The sequence below is a fragment of the Seriola aureovittata genome, chromosome 10, assembly GCF_021018895.1.
Source record: "Seriola aureovittata isolate HTS-2021-v1 ecotype China chromosome 10, ASM2101889v1, whole genome shotgun sequence".
NCBI lineage: Eukaryota > Metazoa > Chordata > Actinopteri > Carangiformes > Carangidae > Seriola > Seriola aureovittata.
This window is the reverse complement of record NC_079373.1, coordinates 16,085,742-16,105,591: the sequence shown is the minus strand read 5'-3', so window position 1 is coordinate 16,105,591 and position 19,850 is coordinate 16,085,742. Positions and strand designations below refer to the sequence as shown.

Here is a 19,850-nt window from a genome sequence, read left to right as displayed (position 1 = left end):
TTGACAGCTGCAGGTGGTCTTACCAACTCTCACCAGACAACCTAATTTAACCCGGTAATAAATCTCTGTGCCCAGTTGGCCATTTTAGCTGTTTGGCACAGGGCACTGTAAATTCACCCTAATTAGATCCTCCCTCTACTCCTCCCACTCTCTTCTCCCGTCTTTCCTCTCTCCTCTGACTCAGTCCCTCTCCCCTGTCTCCTCCCCTGCTCATTGGTACATATGCTCATACACCTGGCCTGCATCGTTACCTGTTTACAAATGACCAGGCTGGTTCTGCTGGCTTCAGCATCCACTCCACCACACAGTACTGAATCGCTCTCCCTCTCTCGCTCTCTAACCTCCCCTGTGTCATAATTAGACCTCAGAGCTCATGTTTGCTTAATATCATAATCCAGTACACCTGCATTTCTCTCTCTCTATAGTGCTTAGGTGTACCACGCACCCCACCTACACCCCCACTCCCCCACCCCTCACCTCATACAGATAGAGTTTTAGAATTGATGTTACCAGAAACTGTTAGCGAGTGTATGTATTTTGTTTTCACTTTTTCTCCCCACCAACGCAGCAGCACTGAAGGGCCAACAGCACACCCCTTTTTGCAGTTCCTCTAAAAGGTATGAGTGTTGAGTATGTGTATGTTCTGTATGTGTGTGTGTGTGTGTGTGTGTCAGGGGTGTCAGTGTCAGGGCTAATGGTCTCTAGCAGGGGCGCCAGCCTGAAGATTTATGCCACAAATTAGTCAAATGTGATCAAACAGCAACCCAGTTAATCATGCAGGACCCACGTTTGTCCCTGCTTTATCTACAGGCATAATTATAGACACCCATTCCTGTGACAGGCCAACGGCAGGCCCCTGTGGAGTGATATTGGGGGGGTCGCCACGCAGTGTTGTCACGGTGATGAATGTCTTAGGGTTGCGAGTAATGTTTTAAACACATATATACTTAACACCCCCTTGTGAATACTGTGAGTGAAGGCACGTCCCCTGCAGAACTGGCCCAACTGTTAGATAAGGACCAGCTTCCTAAATGAATATTAGTGTGAATGAGTCAGGTCCCACTTCCCTCCCCAGCCTCACAATTTGAAGCACTTCAGCCATTAAGAACAAGCGTTGCCATAAATCCAATTCATCATATGACTCCCAATTCATTATGTGTTAAGTGTTGACTGGTTAAAGTGAGCTCTATCACTCATGCCCTCCCTTTTTCAGCTGCCTCCTCTGCAGTCTTGCACAACTTGGAATGTGGGAATGGGACTCATCGAGCAGTATTCTGTTATTCCAGACCATTACCATGTGCCAAGCTGGGAAAGAGATCCAGTGATGTGTGCTGCAGTTTGTGATTGGAGTGGATCCTCTCTCTCTCCCCCTCTGACAGCCATTTTAAACACTCGTTTATGCAGCGCTTTTAATATCAATAAGAGAAGCAGGCAGGCAGGCGGACAGGCAGCAGTTTCTTACACACACATACACACACACACAGACACACACACACACACACACACACACACACACACACACACACACACACACACACACACACAGAGTGACACACACGGCCTGGCTGGAAATCAGCAGCCTCCATCTCCCTGGTATGACAGGGTGTGGTAATTATGTCTCTGTGAGAGTGTGTGCTGTTTGCTGGGTGAAAAATGATAATGGGGTGATTTTTAAGTGCCATATCTCCCGCACGGGTAATGAAAAGTACTTTTAATCCAGTTCGGAGGAACGGAGGGGAGGAGGAGAGGAATGGCTGGGGAGAGGAAGCAGAAGGGTCTGTTGTGATGGGAGGAGAGGAGGAGGAGTGGAGGAATAAGAGGGTGCTCTGAGGGTGGAGGGATGCTGATAGAGGGAGCTGAGGAAAAGAGGGATGGGGGAGTTCTGTATGGAGATGAGGGGAGAGGACGAAACGAGGAGCGAGGAGAGGTTTCAAGGCAATGCAGTGGCTGAATAGTGTATGTGTATGTGTGTGTGTGTGTGTGTGTGTGTGTGTGTGTGTGTGTGTGTGTGTGTGTGTGTGCATGTGCGTGTGCGTGTGATAGGGGGGCTTGTGTTGTTGTGCCAGGGGAATGCCTAAGCCTTGGCATGAAGCTTGAGCTCAGCAATTAGAATAATTAAGAGGGACTGACAAGCTTTTAGAGTCTCTCTCATTCCCCTCTCTCACTCTACCCATTTCTCTCCCTCCCTTTCTCTCTCTTTCCTGTGCCAGCTGTAAACGTGGAGTATGTCGGAAAACATTATGTCGGTTATGTCAGGTTAACACACACACGTGCATTTTGTTAGAAGTCTGCGTGTGTCAGGTGTGTGAGCACAAGTGAAGGGTGAATGGGGAAACCCTGCAACTGTGTCTCTCACCCACACATTCCCTTAGATCCGTGCACAAAATAAAGCTTGCGTTAACACCACCCATGTATGATACATTCATGCTGTGGGAATCTATTTTTGTGAGGCCGCTGTGTAGAACATAGTTCACTAATAATACCCTTGAGTCAGGATTGCATAAAAGGTTTATCACGATCACACCTCACAAGTAGGGACTGAAAGAATAGGTGTGTGTGTGTGTGTGTGTGTGTGTGTGTGTGTGTGTGTGTGTGTGTGTGTGTGTGTGTGTGTGTGTGTGTGTGTGTGTGTGTGTGTGTGTGTGTGTGTGTGTGTGTGTGTGTGTGTGTGTGTAGTGAGAGAGAGTTCACTAATGACTTCACACCCCATTAGCGCCTTTGCTTGATATGTCACACTTCATTACGTACTTAGATCAGTGGTGCATGAACTTGGAAACGAGTGTGTGCATGTATGAAGCATGTTTGTGCTGGGGAGTGTGTTGCTGTACCAACTTTTGGCCATATTTCTCCGCTTGCATTGCAGACCAGTGGGACCTACTTTTCTAATTTTCTTTAAATTTTTATGACACACTACATTGTTGGCTAATAAAACAATTTGCCACATTACTTGGTACATTACATTACTTACAATGAAAATTAAGTTGGCTAAAATATTGCTCTGTGTTTAGATGTTTAAGATAAACACAAAGCTTGTGCTACAGAAAATGGACCCAGTGAATAGCTCCCTAAGCTTAACATGTCCTATGATAACTATTAATTTAGCTGTACAGACTAATGAGCAGTGATAACTAACATGTCTTTGGGGTCATCAGGTGGGAACCTCCTTTCACCAGTGTTTCGTCTAGTTGGTCCCACAACACCTCCAGGAGGCTAGACAGTGATCACTGGCGTCCCAGAGTCACTCCCCTAATGCCAGCCATCACTGCTCCTCACACCACCATTTTCTTTATCTTGCCTATGCTACCACAAACAACACCATCATCAACTCTGACAAAACACACTAGCAGATTCAGCAAACAAACTCCCCTGAACAGTTGGAGAAAGTGGCGGCCATTTTGAAGGAGGCAGAGTCAAGGAGAGAAGCCTTTTTGAGCTAAACTCTCCCCCGCCGGATTAGGCTGTACTCTTGCCCCCCCCACCCCCCCACTCTCCAAGACAATGAGGGATGTAGAGTCAGGGAGAGGGGCCTTTTTAGGCTGGCTCTCCCCCGCCGGATTAGGCTGTGCTCTACACCCCCCATACTCTAACACCACACCATGCAACTCACCTAAAACAAACAAACTCACCTAAACAGCCACAGACACACTACAAACCAATTCGATACAAGCAAACAATACAGGCCACCTCACCTGGACTAACCGCATTATACTGTCTTATGTAAAGAGGCTTCAGCAACTTATGCTCTTATAACCTAGAGTAGACAGCGACTTTACATAACATTAATTTTGTTCAGTGAAGGCTCTTTAACCTGCAATTAGTCCAGAATAATTTTGGGACCAAATTTAGTCTTTCTCAGTCCCAAACTTGGCTCCGGACCCAGAATGTGATCGTTGCTGGGTTACTCGACATCATCTGTATGCAGGACACCTGTGAGAGAAAAATAAATGTCCTTGTCTAAGCAGATACATTTCTATCTGTTTAAATCTGCTTAATATTTTATAATAGGGGCCTGATATATGGAGAGTTTATTTGTCTTCATAATTTACAAGATCTCTTGTGTGTGATTCATAGATCAATTACTCAAAGAGCCACCACTGTCCAAACATTTATTCCACTGTTTAAGCATGCCTTTGTATATAAATCCATCATAAAATCCTAAGTGTAAACTCTTTCTGTGCGTGTTTGCATGCACGTATGCAGGTATCAGTGTTTGCGTGCACATGCGTGCGTGCTTGTATGTGTATGCAGCATATGTGATATGTTTTAATTCATGGTAAACAGACAGCGGTGCGGCCAGGCAGGTTAGTTTTATCAGAGTGTGTTTATCTTAATTCCCCTCAGTCTCTCTCAGTCCTACCATCCATTACCTGTCTGAGGAGGCAGCGTGCTCTCCTGGGCCCCACACACAAACACACACAGTTACCTTGGCGCTTAAAATATGATGATATGACTGTATGAGAGTATGTATGTATTGCTCACAGCGTATGACTAACTGCCTGTGTCTCTGTCAGTTTCGTATGCATTGTTGCCTTGGCTCATGGAGAAGATGATGTTTTCATAGCGGTCCATTGTGACCTTGGTGGTGTAAACGGGTTTGTAATGTAATCATGGGCGGAGGAGAGGAGCTGCTCTGACAAGAAACCATAAACAGGCTAATAGATGCATGCCATGCTATCGTGACACATCTCACACATCACATCATAGCATATGCCATGGCACACACACACACACACTGTACATTGAGGTCAGGTGTGATAAAATTGCAATTTTTGCCCGTCAATCTACACTCAGTAACCCATAATGACAAAGTGAAATCATGTTTGTCAAATTTTTGCAAGTGATTAGCAATAAAAAAAAATTAATTCAGTACTTTATAGAAGCCCTTGTGGCAGCAATTACAGCTTCCATTCTACTTGGGTAAGTCTCTACAAGCTTTGCACACCTGGATTTGGACAGTTTATCCCATTCTTCCCGGGATATCCTCTCAAGCTCCATCATATTGCACAGGAGGTGTCAGTGAACTGCCATAATGGGGTGTAAGTCTGGGCTTAGTGTGGGCCACTCAAGCACAGTCAGAGACTTGGTCCAAAGCCACTCCAGCATTGTCTTGGCTGTATGCTTCAGGTCACGGTGAACCGTTGCCCCAGTCTCAGGTCACGTGAGCTCTGGAGCAGGCACTGTAGGGATGGTGTTAGCCAGGGGATGAGGTCATGATTCCCTAGACATATAGTGCCTGGACTTTTGCTCAAAGGTTAAATTTTTGTCTCATCATACCAGAGAATCTTTTTCCTCATGCTCTGAGTCCTTTCAGTGCTGCTTGGCAAAATCCAAGCAGGCTGTCAAATGCTTTTTACAAGTAGCTTCCATGTAGCCACTCTACCACAAAGGCCTGATTGCTGGAGTGCTGTCGAGATGGTCGTCCTTCTGCTTCTCCCATCTCTGAAGAGCACTTCTAAAGCTCTTTTAGAGTGACTGTTTGTTTCCTGGTCACCTTCGTGACCAAAGCCTCTCTTACCCAGTTACTCAGTTTGGCCAGACAACTCCAGGAAGAGTCCTGGTGGTTCCATTTCATCCCTTTTAAATGAAATCTACAGCACAATAACGTGAAGAAAGTGAAAGGTTCTGAGTACTATCTGTTTGTAAAAGAGAGAGAGAGAGAGAGAGAGAGAGAGAGAGAGAGAGCATCAACATGTAAATATGAACACTCCAAACACTTTCATGCACACACTGTATGTATGCTCACATTACCCCCTGTGTGGAGAATGACAGGCTCTTTCGGGGGTACGACTTTCTCCCCATGCTGTTTGTCTTTAGGGTCACGTCCTGCCCTCTAACTCCTGACCCCTGACCTTTGATCTTAGTCCGTCAGCCAGCAGACACCAGCTCTGAGCTGACAGCTCCCAAAGCCCACTGACCCCAAAAGCAGAGAGAGAGAGAGAGAGAGAAGGATAGAGAGAGGGGGGAGACGGAGCTGTGACCGTCGACCTCTCTTGGAGGGGGAGCAGTGTACACCCAGCGAGAGTGACAGTTTACCTGTTCAGAGAGGTCAGGAAGAGAGAGAGAGAAACAAAAAAAAAACAGATCTTATTTATGAAATATGAAAAGCAAAGTGAGGGGAAATGAAAAAAGAAAGGGATGTGAGGATTGAGGAGAGGGGAGAGAGGGGGGAGGCGGAGGAGGTGAGGAATGAGGTGGGAGGACAAACATGGGTGAACCTGGCTAGTGGAGGTCACACTCTGCCTGAGGAGACAGGTGCCTCAAGATTAGCCTCCACATTAATGGCCTTTACTTACTCTCTCTCACTCACACACACACACACACACACACACACACACACACACACACTCACACACACATGCATACGTGGCACCAGCCAGTGCTAGAGAACTCCTATACCACAGGGACGTGGAACTAGTGAGAACACAGCTCTGACTCTCATATCCTATTTATACATCCTTTCCTGTACATTACAATCCTATTTAGCTCGCCCTGCTTCCTACACAATCCTATTTATGGACTCACCCCCACCCCGCCACCTCCGCACACCCCCCTTCCACTCTCAAATCCTATTTGTGTGCCCTCTCCTCCCGTATGCAGGTGCCATCTATCCAAAAGGCTGCCTACTGGGTGTGTACGCTGTGATTCAGATGAGTGTGTGTGTTTGTGTGTGTGTTCACCAGTGATTTGTGTGTTAATGTAGCATTGAAATTGGAGTGTTCCACCCAGGAATAAGAGAAACACTGTTCTTGGACTCTTGTGTTTGCAAACATCAGTCAGTTGTTCTCTGGCTAACTAAGAAGCTTTTTTTTTTGGTCTCTAAAGGCAAACAAGCTTGAATTTCACATCATTATGCACTGATAGGAAACACTGTCCAATCAGTCTTTCTTCTAAAGATGAAACAATCCCAAAGAGTTAATGTGAGACTGGAGTTACTTGCCCTCTACCACAACCTCTGCTATCTGATGAAATACATTGCACATCCCTATATCTGCATTCATAAATCGTCCATAAGTAAAGATGAGTGTCTGTGTCTTCTGTCCCGTCCTATCTCCACCTGTCCCTGTGACAGGCCTCTTATCCCCCATTAGTGTATTTAAACAGGACAAAGTGCCTGTCCATATCAGGGACCTGTCTCCACCTGGCTCCCCTACCTGTCACTCACCCAGCCTTATGAAAGCATCCTCATTCTGTTTGAAGGTGGGAGATGAAAGGAGAACAGCAGTCAGGGACCTGGTTGGCCTGACAGACCGGATTAGAGTGGCCGATCCGGGAGAGAGAGGTATGAGGGAGGAGAGAGAAGGGCGAGGATGTTCGTGCCTAACTGGATTAGAGGAGGAGGTCAAGGAAAGGTATATGTAGAGCAAGGGTCTGTGCCTGTCTTTATTAGGAAGGAGGAAGGAAGGTGTAGCAAAGTGGGCGTGGAAACCAGTGTGCCGGTCCACATGAGAGAGATAGGTGCTGGTTGGCAGTTGAGGGATTTGTGTCTCTCAGACACAGGTAATGATGAGCCAGCAACAAAAAACTCAACATGCCGACACACCATCTTCTTCTGATGAAATGGAAAGGAAGACAGACGGGCCGCCGTAGCACAAGGTTAAAGAGCTCACTGCATACCGCTGCTGTATCGCCCCTACTTTGTATACACAGCTGGACTAGTTCAAGTTATATTGATGCCCAGCGCAAGTTTTAGGCAAAGGATTTCAAACAAGTGATATATGACGTCTCCCATTTGGCAGACATTTTTATCCAAAGCCAACACCGGAGTGAAATAGTGTGAGTGAGCTGAATTTATTAATCATTCAATTAACTAAATGTTCCTTCTTGGTATGGTTCAGATGAATGGACTGTCAGTCTTTAATGCAATCTAATTCTCAGCACACCTCAAGAGAGATGCTGTGAACGTAACTGCTCTGCAACTCTTTAATTTCTCTCACTCTCTCACTGCCTTTCACCTGCATTACTCATTCCCGGTACGCTTTTGTCACATTCATTTTTTGCTTTATTATTTCTCTGCATCTTGCAGTCTCCATCTAGACTCTTCTCTCCAGTAGCAACAGTTTAAGTCGCCCTGTAGCCTCCTATCTTTATCTCTCTCCCTCTGTGTCTCTTTCTTACCTCCCCTCCTCAGATAGAGTCTTCCTCTGTGTCTTTGGGGCCGGCTGGTAAAGACAGTCAGGGCAGTCGATCGTATCAGACTATCAGGCCAGTTCAACCATAAATTACCTGCAGCTAACAAAGCGTGCTGCTGTAACTATTACACAGGCAGTCAAAGTCACCCCGGCCCACACGGCTAGGCTACACACTCTCACACACTGAATGATTGCAGGCCAGAGAGAGTGCTGTGTTTGTGTGCATCTGGTCAGCCGCACACTGAGATTTTAATATTTACCAGATGCAACTTTGAACGGGGGGGGGGGGGGGGGGGTAAAAAGGGTAATAATGCAGTAGAGACAGAGGCAGATGATGACCAAATATTAGCATGGTAGCTTAGTAACAAGCAGCAAAACCTTTATATGATTTCAGAATTACTATTAAAGCCAGACAGTTATATTCACATAACTTTGAGATCAACCATTCTGGCATAGATTTCACAAACATTATTGTTAAACATTGGAAAACATTCTGTGTTCTGTGTACTGTGTTCATTTGATAACATTGCTGTATTTGAAATACCTTTTCAGCTCACCCAATCACACTTTAAATAGAAATATTTAAAAGTAATAGTAGAAGAAGTTGTAGGAAAAAAAACGTAATATATGAAGATGAAATGAAACCGCCATCTCCAGTGAAAGCCAGAATTTATGCAATTTACAGCTCAAGCGGCAGGAAATTTATCATTTCATTCTGTCATTTAATTAAGAATATCCAGAAGAGTAGTTTTACACAACTTCTCTTTGAAATATTTGAAACATGTCTACTTGATGAAATAAGATCTGCCAAATTGTTTGAGTTGATTGTTGAGTCAGTCCGTTTAAATATTTTATGCCAAAATTGTTGCAAATGGTCAATGAGCCTCAATAACTCAGAACACGATCGATAATACTTTACACTGCCTGAAAGTACACACCCTCCTCTGTCATTAGCCATAACCATCCACGTTAATAGTCAGAAGGTATTGGAAAGTAATTAGAAATGTATCCATGGTTAATTTAAATGGGTCTTCATTCAGCTGGTGTTGGGGCAGTGTCCGCTGTGTTCCTGTATGTTTAACTGTTTGTTGTGTTAGAGACAGAGCAGTGCGTCTCCGTCGCCCAACTGTATGTGCAGGTCTGTGTTACTGGCTAATTGAGAGCGTGTTCTGTGCTGCAGCTCTGCCCCGGAGGTTAGTGTTAGCACACACACACTGTAGCAGGACAAATGAGAATACACCCCACCATCTGCCCAAGAGAGACACTCCCTTGCCCTCTCCTTGTCCCTCTACCCTTGTCCCCCCCCCACTCCTTTTACTCTTTTCGTCTCATTTTTATTCCTTCCCTCATGCTACCACCTCTCTTTCCACCCTCCCACACCTCTCCCTCTCTTTTCACTGTATGTTGTATCCCATCTTCCCACAGTTTGATCCTCCTTTCTGTCTCTGTACCACCTCCTCATTTCTGCCACTCTTGTTTCCTCTGTCCTCTTTTCTGCCACCTGCCTCTCTCCATCCTGAGTGAGCCAGTGGGAGGTGTGTTTGTGTTGTGGTGTGGGGGTTCAGGCTGTCGTGTTAAGGTGTTACCGTACTCCGACCGCAGACTTTCAGAATGTTTCGTGGGCGCGATCCATAGGGGCTGACACCGAAGGTGACCCCCGGTCGGTAACCTTGGAGACCAACTTTATTAAAATGAATTTGAGTAGAGGGGCCGTCCTGACAGCAGCATAATTACATCGCAGAGCATCAGCACTAATTTATGCAGCCCGCATTCAACCGGTCAGGAGTGCCGAGATGGGGTCAGCGTAGACACACACACACACACACACACACACACACACACATTCACAGTAGCATTCTGGGACACACACTCTCACATTGACTCAAAAACACACACACATACAACTGGATCAGCATACCAATAAAAATAGATAAATACATTCAGTTTCTTCTTACACTGCACAATACACCAGCTCATCCCTCTGTAGTGTTTTTACTGCTTTGAGGGTCAATATGTGTTTAAATGTGAGTAACATGCATATATGACCTGCGTGTGTGTGTGTGTGTGTGTGTGTGTGTGTGTGTGTGTGTGTGTGTGTGTGTGTGTGTGTGTGTGTTCATGCTCCAGAGAGTCAGTGCGTGTGAGTATATTTAGCAGTGTTATAGAGACAGGCGCTGGACAAGTTTTATTAGTGTCACAGCTGGAAAAGTGCAGCAGAGAGACGACTCAAAGGCACATCAAATACAGACCGCAGATTCACACATCAAATACTGCAAGTTTGCTCTTGTTTCTCTCTAAAGTTTAATGTGTTTAATCAATAAATAAAATGAGAAAAAAAAAATCTTAATCTGCACAAATTTTCACTGTAGTGGTCTGAATGAACAGGATTCTCCTGCATCTCATTCTTCTCATTGGTTTGGCTCCTTTCTAGCACCTCAGTTTATTTTGATCAGTATTGTCAGACCCCCCTTGAAGCTTGGAATGTGGTCCGGTCTCCTCCTCCCTTTACCATACCTTCTAATGTAGTTCTGTGGCCCACCAAACATGCAAGCATCCACTTTGACCCACTCAAATTTAAATGTTTAGCTGAGCCATACTTCCGGACTTGACCATAAATGACAAGAGTGACTTAAAGTATTTTCTTGCAGTCTTGTTTGTGACAGCTTTTCATTCCGCTTACAGCTCACACATTCTGATTTCCATCACTTTTACTCATGTATTGATTGGTAAGTTCCTCCATTAACAAAGATCCATAATGAGGAAAAACAATTCTGATAATGTGTAAGTGGTTTACAACCTCGCTGCAGCACAAAGTGTTCAGCCATCCTCTCCTTGATCACAACTGAGCCTCTGTTCTGATAAGTTTCCACTCCCCAGTCCTGAATCTCGCCATGACTGGTCTCATCTGTAAAGGATAAAGCAAGAGATGGACTGAAATGTGAAGCTGGGATGAGTGGAGTGGGGAGAGAGGAAGAAGAAGAAGAGGGGGTCAGAGGAAGAGGAGCAGGAGAAAGTGCAGTAGAGGAGAATAAAAGGAGGTGAAGAAGGAAGGGGGTGGGGGGGGCGACATGGATATATGTCACAGCTCCAGTCACTCCATTGTAGCCGTTGTGACCAAGGGCACACTAATCTATCCCATTAGCAGATCTCTCCAACTCTCTCATAATGTTACCGCTAGCTGCTCTCCTGTGACGTGTTCTTGGTTTGTGTGTGTGTGTGTGTGTGTGTGTGTGTGTGTGTGTGTGTGTGTGTGTGTGTGTGTGTGGGTGTGTGGGTGTGTGGGTGTGTGGGTGTGGGTGTGTGTGTGTGTGTGGGTGTGTGGGGAGAAAGAGAGAGAGAGAGGCTGAGTTTGTGTGAGAGTGTAGGTAAGAGACAGTGTGAATGAGACAGAATGCTTTCGTGCGTGTGTGTGTGTGTGTGTGTGTGTGTGCGTGCGTGTGCGTGCGTGTGTGTGCGTAATGACAGTTCAGCTAGTTGCTCTCCTGTGAAAATGACACGTTCCTGCCAAATTAATATCATTACTATCAGAGTTTAATGGGCCAGTGCTGCCTTCTTATTTAAAACAGAACATCCCTCTCTCGACCTCCATCACGAGGTAAGGGGGGGTGGGAGAATGGGTGAGAGGCTAAATGAGCAGGATAGACAATGTAAAAAGACAGTTTTTTACTCTACCATGGCCATAAAGAGGAAGATGAGCTGAAGTCAGGGTTGAGATGAGCTTGACTGCAAACAAACAAAAATATTGAGGATGAAAAACACATTGTTCATCTGTGAAGGAAAGAGCTTAGGAAAAAAAATAAAGATCTTATGAACATTTTAACGTGCAAATGAAACCCACTGTTTGTGCATTCAGTTGGACTAAACTACTTATCATTCACAGTTTTTTTTTCCCCCAACCATGTCAGTCATTTGCCTAAAAATACATTTCCCTTTGCTGCTTTGTGTGATAGCTTTAAAATGTATCTCTGCTCTGTTGAACATTGGGGCTTCCCTCCCAGTTGTAATGTTAAATTTTGGGATTGTATTCTTAGTAATTGTTACAGCTGGGTGCATGTCTGCTGTTGGAGTGACGGCTGGTATCATCACTGGTGCTTAACATAACAAAAAGCCAGATAATGTTTGCATTGTGTTTGGTGTGTTCGGGGGCTCCTGCCTTTTCTGCAGAGGATTTTGGAGGTTTTTGGCTCTTGGGAGCATTTTTCTTTCATAGATGGTGTTTTACAGTACGCTTTTCTGGTCATTGGTTTTTATTTTCTTTTACGGTACTTTTCAGTAGGTGTGTGTACAGTGTGAGCAGTCTGTTAGGGTGTCATTCTTCACTTGGAGTCGGCACTGTGATAATGAGTTCATTTGGAAACCCACTCTGCGGGCTGTCTGTGCATGTGGGTGCACACATGGCTGTGTTTGCACATGTGTGCACATTTGCACAGTTTGTATTTGTGTGAATATAACTATTGCACACTACATTGTATGTGTGTGTGATTTTTTTTTTTTCTTTTGGTAAGTGTGTGTGTGTGTGTGTGAGATTCTGAGTATGGGAATATGTCAGATTGCCGCAGGAGACCAATTAGCTGGTGCATCAGTGAGGAGGTGAGCATACACACACCTGTGTGTGGCCCTATTACACCAGCTCATCACACACTCACATACCAACACACAGACAGCATTGCTCTGCTCATAATAACAACATACTGACACTTACAGTACATTGACCATATGGAATAATGACTCCGCTGTGCCAAACTGTCAGACGTGAGTCACCAGCATGTGTTATTTCAACCAGGTGTTACTAACTTAACCAACTTTTCTGAATTATGGCTTATCTTACTGCTGCTGAATGGTTGTCGTTAGCAATATGTACTTTACATCGGAGCGTTTCTTTGCTCAAAACTGCACGACTTTTGGCATTCATACAAAGTAGATGTGATCAAAGAGTGATTCAATCCAAACTTTGAGGTGTCGTGCGCTGACGCAATCAGGTGAGAGTGAAAAAGCAGATCACAGCCAATAAAGCAGCCAGGCCTCTTCATGTATAATTCAGATCTTTTATGGCAGGCTATGCACCCATATGGGCATGCTAAAGGAAGACTAAGGCCATTTCCAGCCAGAGAAAAGCCCTTTTAAAAGCTAATCCCTGTGCCAGAGTCCTGCTCCTTTTACTGCTCCTCTTTAATGAATAGGTGTCCAATAAGGCCTTTTATTGTCTTAGCATATGTTGCTTTTATTAGGGGAAAATAATTAGGTTGTGCGGATCACTTCGAAAGTCCTCTCGCAAGATAAAAATGAGATAGTTTCACAGTCGCTGCGCAAGTCCTTCTGACTCCCCGTCGTTTTCCCCTTGGATGCCTTGTGTCCTAGCTCCCTCATCTCCTCTTCTCCTTCTCTTCGTGCTCCTTCTCCTTGTCCCTCCTCTCATCGTTATGCCTCCCCTCCTCCTCTCCTTCTTGTCCTTTGCATTCCCTCCACCTCGTTCCTCACTTCCTCTTCTATTGTTCCCTCGAACATGTGGGCATTAAATGTATGCAGGGATGTCGCATTGGACTGCACATTTACACACACACACACACACACACACACACACACACACACACACACACACACACACACACACACACACACACAAACACACACACACACACAGCAGATGAACAATCACGGTGTGACAGGAGGCTGTTGATGACTGACACTCGGTTGATCTTATCTGGCGCAGAAGGGGTAAAGGGAGGGCAGCAGAGAAAGAGAGAGAAATAGCGCAGGGGGGGTTTCTGCGGTGCTTTGTGTTGTGTTCCTGTCACTCCTACATGGTTTACCCCTCTGCTCCTTTCTCTCTCTCTGCCTTCTCATCTTAGACCATATCACTCTGCTCACTTATATAGAAAGAAAGAGTGTCATCTGTGATCTGGGACTCCAGGGAAAGAGATCCATTTACTCACCTACTATGACCGTTTACCCATGAGACCTCAGCTACAGCAGCTCTGTATGCCCAGTCCTGTAAGTTATGGGGCTGGAGGGGGGATGGGACTGCAGGGGAATAGGGATCTGCAGAGGGCTGATGGAAAAGAAGGGGCCGAGGAAGGAGCAGGGGGCAAGGCAGACAGACGGAGAGCGATTGAGCGGGCATGATGAAGGAACGGATAGAGAAGCAGGGAGGGAGGAGGCTGATCCTTCCATCCTGTCCTTAATGCCCCTCAGGGGAGCACGCTGCCAGTAGGTGAGTATTAGCCATCAGCCAGTGGGCTAATGGAGGGTATGAAATAGAGTTTAGTACATACAGATGACCAGGGGTAGACTAATCACTGGGGAGACTCATGATGAGGAAAGCTGGTCATTCTCTAGGGGTCTGAACAAAGTCTCAGTCACATTATGGACATGGATTTATTTTTTATTCCAGGCTGATGGATGTGTGGAAATGAATAATCTGCTCCCCTCATAATACTTTCTTACTGAAATTATTTTATTGTGCTAGAACAGACAAAACGCACAGTACAGTCACTTGCTTTTGTCTAGTGTGACCTTTGTCCTACCTCAGTCAGGGTGACAGAGGTCACCGTGGAGTCAGAGGGGTGAGTGTCACGGTGCTTTCTGAAGTGTGCGCTGAGGTGTTTGAGGTGCTAATCTCCTCTGCTCTTGGTTGAGTGGTCAAGCTGAATGGAGGGACAGCTTGTTTATCTGAGGGGACCGCATTACCCAGGATTCCCTCTACAGCTGGGCCAGGCACGCTCAGCTGAGCTGTCAACTCGCAGAGGTTACCACGGCTGAGGGCAAAGATTACTTTACACACACACACACACACACGCACGCACACACAACCACAGGAATACACAGGAGAAGCTTATGATTTCAATGGTTATTTATTAAATGTAAAATATCTTTAGCACAGATTAAAAATCAGACACCTCCATCTATTTTAAACATCACAGGTTGAAAAAAAACATTCCTGAAACAGAATCACAATCCCTTTGAGTCCCACTTTCAGGATAGCTAGTCCACGAGGCTGGGCAGAGGGCTGAGGCAAAAACCGCACTCCTCCTGAACCCTTTGCTGGGGCTACAAGCCTGGAAGTACTTTCCAAATGCATGCTGTAGCCTTTTTACACTGGATTGTAGAAAATGTTTTTTTTATTCAGCAAGTACCTTTACAATTCAGGTGTTTTAGCAGTTATAGATCTGATTTAAAAAAAAATCTGTAGCTTACATGTCTGTTTTCCTAAAACCGGACTGTGTCTAAAACAGGGTAAAATAGTATTTGCAAGAAAGTGTTTACCTTATAGAACACCACAGTGGGTACTTCAAATCTGAGGATGTTGCTTGTCTGTGATTGACAGGTTACCAAACTTCAAGCCAACTAACAAAAGTTATTTTTGGTTCTGACCAAAAATGTTTCCTGGGCCCGCTGCATATTCAGTGGGCCTTCACATGACAAGCATGGACATATGCTGCAATGATCTGTGGTTCATGCCAGAAACTGAACTTCTCACATTGTGTCCCAGGCATAAATAGCTTTGTCCGTTTTGCCAACATTTAGCACGGCTGCTGAATTGGAGTGCCATCACAGAGGTCAGCTGGTGAATGCTCCCCCTCTCCTCTCTGCTCTGCCTCAACCCTCGCTGCTGTACAAATGCCAACTGACAACAACTGACACAGATGGTGAGCAGAAACACAGAAGGACAGGCAAAGGAAGAGAACCACCCACAGGAGTAAGAAAACAGGAAGACTCTACACACACTGTCCAAGAGAGGATATTGCCTGACAACATTATCAACTCATGTATTTTAAACCTTTTTAATTTGAATCTTTTCTTTTTTTTTTCTACTTTTTTAAATAATTCATTTTTTTTCAGCACATGCCATATGAGAATTTGGGGATTATAAAAGTACCTGAAAGAATTGCTAGGTTTTCAGCATGCATAGCTGTTTGTATTTACAGGTTTGTATGTACAGGGATGGGCCAAAAACAGACTGCTCTACAGTACTGGGTTTATTTACATCCAGGTCAGAGGGAGAGGTCAATGTCATAACTACAGATGTGGGGTGAGGGGTCACATGCATAGGGTCAGAGAAAGCTCATATGGCTGAGTACAACTTGGATGATGAAGACACAGAACAGAACACGGCAAAGTAACATTACTGTTAATTCAACAACATCACATCTCCCCCACTTCCCCTTTTTGCTTATGAATACGCTCAATAAGGAGTTTTCAACAACTGATTATTGCGTAACACTATACAAGGACATTTCTATTGCAAGTCCATGAGGTCCTTGGGTAATGAGTCAATACTGACATTGGAAGACTTGGATCTGATCCCAGAGCAGTTCCAGAGCCATAGTAGTGGAGCCCAGGCTAAGTGCAGGCTCTTTGCTGCTTATCTACAGTCAGCTTATTGCAGGGTGCTTTTTATGGATTTCCTCTGTATTTGGGTGTTTTTATTACCCACGAAAGCAGATATACACAAAAGTAAGTAAAATCTGCTCTCACTTGATATAGTCCTGCTCCTTTGGTTTGTCATATTGCTGTGATCTTTGTGTTTTATTTTTAGCATAGAGGATAATTTTGGATTTAGGGTGAACCTCATCTGTCCCATCTTCTCCTCTCCCCGAAATCAGTGTGGTAGTAGCAGAGCTCTTGTTCTTTTGGGGAATGTCCGATTGAAGTCTCGGGTCATTCAAGTCCTGGTCAAGTCTCATGTCTTCATCTGAGTCTTTCAGGTTTCTGAAGGCTGACTGTGCTCACTAATGACACAGCACTACACCTAGAGGATTTAATTGTTTGTATTTCAAAACCGAGACCATACAAAAAAAAAAAAAAAAAAAAACTATAAATGTTAAACTAAATGCTAAAGTCGTGCCAATTCGTGCCAGAGAAGACTTGGAGGACTCCGAATAAAATATCTGAGGCGGGACCTTGTGAGTGGCTTCCTGAACAGGCCATTTGCACAGCAATAGGCGGGGAACAACACACTCATAAATTTGATCACAATGATTATGTAAATGCACTTAAATTACTACAAGTCTTTGCATTAACCTTTAACATGGCAAACTGCTGCATATTGTTATAATTAGTCTTAGTATCAGAGATGAGTCCACATCAAATCTCAAGTCCCCGTTTCTGCAACTTAAGTCTGAGTCAAGTCAGAGTCTACAGCTCTGGGTAATAGAGAACAACTCTTAAACACTACGGATGTTTTTTTCTGAAAACTACTGTACACAAGGTAATGATTCACATTTAGTTGCAGAAGATAAAAAGACACAGCAAAGTCCCTCAGTTTGTAGACAGCTAAACTTACAGGCATAATCTTACAGTTTCACATGGGTTAGAAGTGGCCGTTTCACCAGAGATGTGTATGATGCACACTGGTTCGGTGACATTACCTTTCATGTAGATTGTCCCAAGTGTTTATCTGTCCGTGCTCGTGTGCGGGCGCATGCACATGTGAATATGTGTTTGTGTGTACTTGTGTAATGTAAGTGCATCAAGGTTGTTGCGCAACCCCTCTTGTTCTTTTTCCCACTACCTCACACACCCCTTGCCTCCTATCTGCAAACACACATGCGCACACACACACAATGATAGATGGCTGTGGTGGGTGGCTGAGCATGTTAATGCCTAATCTCATCAGCCTTATCTTCTACAGAGGTCGCAAGGTCAAGTGGTGAGGGGGATGAGCTAAACACCAATAAGATAGCACATTGCTGGACAGTCCACGTTTGTGCTGTTTGTCCTCTTACCACTGACTGGACTGCAGCAGCCTGCAAAGAAACAGTCGTACAGACTCTTGCTTTTCAAGGAAAAATTATTTGAAAAAAATACTGAAGTCTTCATTACAAATTCAGCCACACAAATCTGGATTATGAACGTGAAAGTTTTTTTTCTATCAATTTTTCAACTTACAGCAGGACCAGTGTTTGGTAACTGGACACAAACAAACTGCTCTGAAAGTCAGCCAAGTTCAAGGGGGCGTCAGCGAATCAGTGCCTGCAGCACTGAAATCTTCAGTGGAGTTTAAAAGGCATTTAGCTTTCAGACGAGCTAAATCAGATGCCCTAAGCAAGGGAGATGAGTTAAACTGAGCGCGTGTGAACCTGCAACTCGGAGACACTGCTTGGCATTTGTCTGTCTTTGATATGGCGACATGTGATGTGGATGAAGTTATCGCCTCACTGGCAGGTGAGACAGACAGCGGCACACAGAGAGATGCTGCCTTTTCATCTGCTGTTTACCAGCTCTCTCATCACACTGCACTTCAAACACACTCAATCTGCTGCTGCGACGTTACACACCAGGGCTCCTCCTGGCGGAAGTTTACTTAGAGCTCAGAGGGGGTTGCGCGCGTGTTTGCGTGTGTGTGTGTGTGTTTGTTGATGAGAAAAATATTTCTTGGAATCTGATTTGTGTGTTTTTTTTGTTCCTTGCATTTGCATTTCTGTGCATATTTTTGTACTTGCATGTGAAAGTATAAATGCTTTAGACCTTGATGGATATTTCCACTTCATGTGTATTGGTCTCACAGCTGCTGTAGGAAGCTGTTCAAACAGTTGGCATGTAATGTGGTGCCATTATGCATGTGTGTATGTTTGTGTGTCTTGCCCATGTTTGACTACTGCATATATGGGGTTGTCTCAGTGTGAGCCAGTGCTCTGTGCTAAACACGAGTCCTCAGTCGTCACATCAGTGTTCCCTCTCACTCTCTCTGCCCCCCATCTGACTCTCACTCCCTCTCATTGGGAGATAAAGAGACGAGCCATTTCATGTGGCCGTATAGAAGTCGTCTCCAGCCTCGGAGTTTGCAGGGAAGCTGTCACAGCAGCTTTTAGCCGGAGCTGCAACATGAAAGATCCCTCTTTGAGCAGTTGGGTTATGTGTGTAATTCTCTCTGACGTGTTTATTCTGCTGCAGTTTCAGCTTTCATTTTCAAATGTCACAGAAATCTCTCTCCTCCAAGAATATCCCTACTAATTACTGACTGATGGGGCAGGGTGTATCTGAGAACTTAGCAGGTTGCGCCCAAATACTGTTTCTCTTTCACAGCGTGTCTCGGCTTTAGACAACATGAAACAGAGTCATTTTCTGGGTTGAGACTCGAGTGATTTTCAGGTTTAAACTCGCTTATAAAATAAGAGAGAGGGAGGCCTTACTGAGAGAGAGCTGGAGGGAAGGTCTTGTGACATGTGTGTGTTTGTGTATTGTATGTGAAAATACAACCAACGAACTTCTGATTTAAACACATAGATACAGAATTGTACTTACATCATTTCCAATACTTATTCTCAACTCAACTTTGAAAGCCTGGCCAAACCCATATGCACATCATGTGAAAATATACATATTCGTAACCATGGCATTAAAACCTGCTCTTTTAGGATTTACATAATAGTTGTGGTTTCCCTGTTGATCCCCATCCATACAGGAGCTGGTGTAATTTTCTTGTCCATGTTCTCACGTTTGCTATTGTGAGTCTATACATCTGTAGCATTCACCTGGTCCCATACAGCCAGAGGTCCTGTACACACCGGGTAGAGAAATAAATAAATAAATATATGTATATAAATATATGTACAGTAAGGGGTTATGCTGTTCCCATGGTAATATGACCCAGTCATCATGGGCTACAGGGCAGGGGAGAGACGGCGTTTCTGTGTTTTCCTGTGGACACACTGTCCTGCTGTCTCCTTTTGTCTGTGTGTCTGTGTGTGTGTGTGTGTGTGTGTGTGTGTGTGTGTGTGT

General features: G+C 44.7%; 1 protein-coding gene across 1 annotated transcript in view; it reads left to right on the top strand.

Annotated features, from left to right (window-relative positions):
* wwox (WW domain containing oxidoreductase) overlaps window positions 1-19,850 on the top strand; it is a 134,308-nt gene that overhangs the window by 112,576 nt on the left and 1,882 nt on the right. The window lies entirely within an intron of this gene.